Raw genomic sequence first — 5139 nt, forward strand, 5'->3', positions numbered from 1 at the left:
AAAATTCATTAAAGCACTGTGTGGTCAAGTGAACATGCTGCATTTAGGCTGTGCAAATATCTTCTATTGCTATGTTGTTGCTGCTAAAAGTTGTGCAATAGAACTGACTTTGTCTCACTTATCAGTATCTAGTGTCAACTCTGCCTGAGCATGTTGAAGATGCTTTAATTAAGCACCACCTAAATATATTTCTGTATTTGTATAGTGTTTGGTATTTTTCTACTGAGCCCCAATAGACACAATACAAACCCCTAGGGGTTAAGTGGGTATTTGTTAGATATTCAGATTGTATACTACACATATCGGCTTTAAGGGAATGTGCTTACTTTGTAAAACTGATTAAGTTTTATTAGTACAACTCGTTGTGCTGATCAAAACTTGTTTACACACAATTTGTTCTGGCATTGATATCAGCCACCCAACCGTTCTTACAGGTACAAATGATACAAATGACAACAACTGGATTATAAGTTTTATCAACTATTTATCAGTTGAGAGGAGGTAGGACATGATGTCACAATAATTGCATGACATTTGCGTACTGTACATTTTTAGCATATGGTATAGCTCTAGTAAACTTTGAAGTTTAGCGCTGGATTTATTGTCAGAAATAGTAATTCACTAGTGTAGAAATCGTTTCATGTGATGAGCTTCATTGAGCTCCAGCGATTTTACAATGAACTTTACAATAGAGTGTTATTTAGAATAAAATCTGATCTTATTTTCAGGTACCTGTGTTATTGTTTGATGTATTCTTAGTCACTACTAGTAAATGCAATCGACTTCGGTGTCTACAATGATGCAAGTAGCTAGTATATTAGTTTTTCATCATGCAGTTATCATTGAAATTCAATTACATTACGCAAAAATCAGTTGTGTTATGACACCATGTCCTACCCCGGCTATTTATTTTGTTCAGTTTCTATAGTCAGTTACACTAGTTGATGTCACTACTACAGTACTTGCTAATAGCAATTAATTCTGTTCATACCATCCTCTGCTGTGATCATGTAACTTGAGATGATTGGCTACTGTGTTGCCTAATAAAATGAAACTGCAGAACAAAAGTGTAACAAAAATCACATAACAAAACCCTATAGTATTATCATAAGGTATTATGTGATGTAGTTGTGTAAGCTGTGGTTGAGGATGGTATGTTAATGGGATGATGTAAGAAACCCTATACTCTCTGAAGTGGTAGTTATGTAGAAGTAAGTACATATAAGGTCATAGAATACAGTGTTTATACTGTATGTAGTTGTATTACTTATGAGCCTTATCCGAAATTACGTCACAGACATAAAAATGGCCGCTGTAGTGTGGGGACGTTCGTAACATTTGTATGGGCGACTATGGGGAGAAAATTTTTGAACGGCAATATCTCAGCCAAGGCGGAAGATATCGAGCTCTAACCAACAGGTATGGTGATAAATTTGCTGAAAGAATAGGAATCTAGCGTTGTTTTGAAAATCAACCGAAAATCGCTTTTACGTACTTATTGTAATGTCTTATAGCCATACCTGCTAGTTACAGTTCGATATTTTCTTTCTTGGCTGAGATATTGCCGTTTAAAAATTTTCGTCCCATAGTCGCCCATACAAATTTTACGAATGTCCCCACACTACAGCGGCCATTTTTATGTCTGTGACGTAATTTCGGATAAGACTCATTGGTGTGTAGTGTATGGAACTTTTCAAGTGTGGGAGATTTTACAGATTGGACATTCACATAATTGAGGCATTATGTTAAGATCACATGATCATGAACTGCATAAGTTTAATTTTGGTAATCAGGACACTATTGGCTGTACTGTATTGGCATACAGATTCACTGCTCTATCAGAGTAGATGATTAGTTTGTTAACTTTTTGCTATAGCCAGTATATGCTTTATTAGAGTATCTAATTTCCCTGCTCATTTCAAGTGAACTACACAATAGATTAAGGGGCGTGGTTACCATATCTTGTTTTCTACAGTAAAAACTGTAGCTGGGAATGTGGTTACCATGATCTGATTGTTGTTTAAGGGTGTGGCAGTGTGTTCTGTTAAAGGGAGGGTTGCTATGTAATTATTTTATACAGAAAGTACAACTACAGGTATCGACTCCCTCTTACAATAGTGTATGTGTTTCAAGTATGTACGTAGTTCGGTCTAAACATGCTTCTCTCAGGAAATTGTTTATAAGGGAAATTAACACTTTGGTATTGTTTCCTTTCAAGAAGAGGAAGATGACCAGTATGATTGAAGGTACTGTGCAGCGTTGTAAGTGGGTCAGTATTGTTGACCCGTTTGACCCGAATAATAATCCGGATGGGACCTGGATCTGACCCAGTTTAATTGAAATAGAGGCATGCCTTAAGGGCTAGATTGAAAGTTTACAAGTTCCAATAGTTAGCCCTACACTATAGAAAGGATTGTCTGCAAAAAGTAAGTTGCTGCGTATTATCAAGTGGGTGTGGCTCTACATGCACGTATTATCAAGTGGGTGTGGCTCCACACGTGTTATCAAGTGGATGTGGCTCCACGTAAGTCTACATGCAGCTACAGCAATTAAGAATTTCCAGAAGTTAGTCAAGTAGCAACACAGATTCGGTAATGCCATGCATACCCACAGAGAACAGCTGATACAATTCTGATAAGTGGGCGTGGCTCTACATATCCTGCACAGACAGCAAAAGTATATTCCGAATGATTATTATGATTATGAATGGCGGGCGTGGCTCCACGTATGTTTCTTGAGTACCTGCATTTCCACCAATACAATCGAGCTTGTTAACTTATAGTCACATGCGATCTCATCCGGGTCAGACCCAGATATTCAGTGAAGCGGAGAAGACCCACTTGACCCACACAAAATGCGACTCAAATGACCCGGATAATCCGGATGACCCGGCCCACTTACAACGCTGGTACTGTGAAAGGCAAGGCACAGAGGGCAAACACTCTTTGAAACCCCAAGAGATCCGAGTTAAGTACCGTGGCATAAAATTGTAGCTGTACATTTTACCCCTAGCCTTGTGAGTGTAGTTAGTGAGGCAGGCAAGTAGGCAGACCAATGCCGTGTATGTATAAATTTTTGAGGTATGTAATTTTTGTGGATCGATGAATTTCACCGGTTTTATTTTCAAGGATCACTTGTTTTTCACTGAGGTTATCTATTAGAAAACAGAGCTTACCTTGACAATTGTTAATTTTCAAGGATGAAAAGGTTGCAGAAAGTTGAGCAGCCGCGAACATTACATACGTCAAAAACTTTTACATAATAAATATTATGATAATCGTGTTCTGGTGATTTTTGAAAAAATAGATTTCTGCAGAATTAAATGCTGAATTGGATGCTAGGTGCACCAAGACTCTTCCTTAACTTGAAATCCTTTAGACCTGAAGTGTTGAAATAAATAACAAACACATGTTTTGCTATGTTGGTAGATTCACTCTCCCAAATCACCTACCACTATTACAAGTATCCTTTATAACATTGATGTACATATCTTAGCCCTGGTCTTCTATGATTAACCAACCCATCAGTGTAGGTGTATGTTCTATTAGAGTATTTCAATGACACTATGTCATAAAGTAGTCCCATGGAAGAACCACAGACGTGCTACATGGATATTGGTGTGTTTATTCTACCTATTGATAACTCATTAGTGTAACATGTCAGCATTAGCGTCCACACAACACACTACCTTGTGTCTTGATATTGTTGTTGTATATAATTGTTATATGTATGGATGTTTGTTTACTTTGTGGTTTTCTTCCTTTGCAGTAAACAAGAAAACTCCTCACCACTATCCCATGAACACTACTACAAGTACTACTACTACTTTGTGTAATAAACACTTTGTAAAGACTGTAACCACATGATGTTGTGGTAAACTAATTCTGTTCTTGTCCGCAAAGCTTCCTTGATCATCTTTGTGTGGAATAAAATGACAATGATTAATGTACTATATGAGAAATGTTATTGGCTATAAGTGTACTACATGTATGTGTCACTAATATGGAAAAACAGAATAGACAGGTACTATCAACCTTTTACTTAAGACCACCAAAATACAGTGACTGGCATGGCGTAATTGGAGACGATAGAAATGATCAAAACTTCAGTAAAACTTTGCTTAGTGGTCTATTAACAACACCTGACTACATGTCTGTCAAGTGTAATGAGGTCCTACATCACTGTGGTATGACAGTGGTATGGCAGATCTGGCACAGTGGAGCGTGTGTCCATCCCCTCCCCCCAAAGAAGATACAACATCCAGATACTGTAATAGAACAGTCAGTCAAATATTCTAATAGAACAGTCACCTTACATAACACTATTAAGAATACTCCATAGTTACTGAGTTAGAATCTACACATGTAGTGTCTAAGTGTACCTCATGCATGGGCACACTTATCCTACTAAGCACATGGTCTTGTGTATGCCATATATAGCTACATGTATAAGCTAGCTGAACTACTCATGATAGTCACCAGGAGCTTATAAGCGCCAAAGGTGCAAAAGAGTGTGAAACTTCAATTCAATGAGGTTGTGTGGTAACAGTGCTGAAATCCAAAGTTACCTTATATGGAACACCACTAATAGTGTTGAAACCTCACCAACCACACAGGCCATCCTACATACCTGTCATTATAAACACATTCACTAGTGCTGTGCAGCATGAAATGAGCAGTACCAGTTGTGGATCAACAGTTTTTAGCTGGTTAGCAACACTTCCCTTCTTGTTGCTGTCTCACATGCTATAAAATTAATACAAGTCTATTGGTGTCTCCCATCACTATAAGAACTGTTGCATTGCAAATGCTTCTTACTAATTGCTTATGTAACGAAACCACCAACAGGTGGCCTGTGGTGTTCCAAATAAGGCAATATTTCACTATAGAAGTCCCACATGGTTAAATGCATTCATTTCACACTCCTTCGGCACTTATAAGCTCCTGTAGTCACTTATCCCTGTGCAACTCTCACTTACAAAGCAGTATGATTTAGATTTTTTTTTTTGCATAATTAAAGCAATTCAATCTACGTTAAAATCTGAAAGCTTTGCACCCCCAAACTTCCTGTGTCTACTACCCACCTTGCCCAACCCTGAATTCACTCAAGTGAAGTGTTGTACACTATACAAAACCTCAG

The 5139-nt window shown here is 37.8% G+C and overlaps 1 long non-coding RNA gene across 1 annotated transcript; it reads left to right on the top strand.

Annotated features, from left to right (window-relative positions):
* Positions 1-1224: 1224 nt before the first annotated feature.
* On the top strand, positions 1225-4045 carry LOC136266965 (uncharacterized). The gene is made up of 2 exons (XR_010706410.1): positions 1225-1419; positions 3769-4045. It is a non-coding gene; the product is annotated as an uncharacterized lncRNA (long non-coding RNA).
* Positions 4046-5139: the final 1094 nt, after the last annotated feature.

This window comes from Dysidea avara, chromosome 1 (genome assembly GCF_963678975.1).
Source record: "Dysidea avara chromosome 1, odDysAvar1.4, whole genome shotgun sequence".
Lineage (NCBI taxonomy): Eukaryota > Metazoa > Porifera > Demospongiae > Dictyoceratida > Dysideidae > Dysidea > Dysidea avara.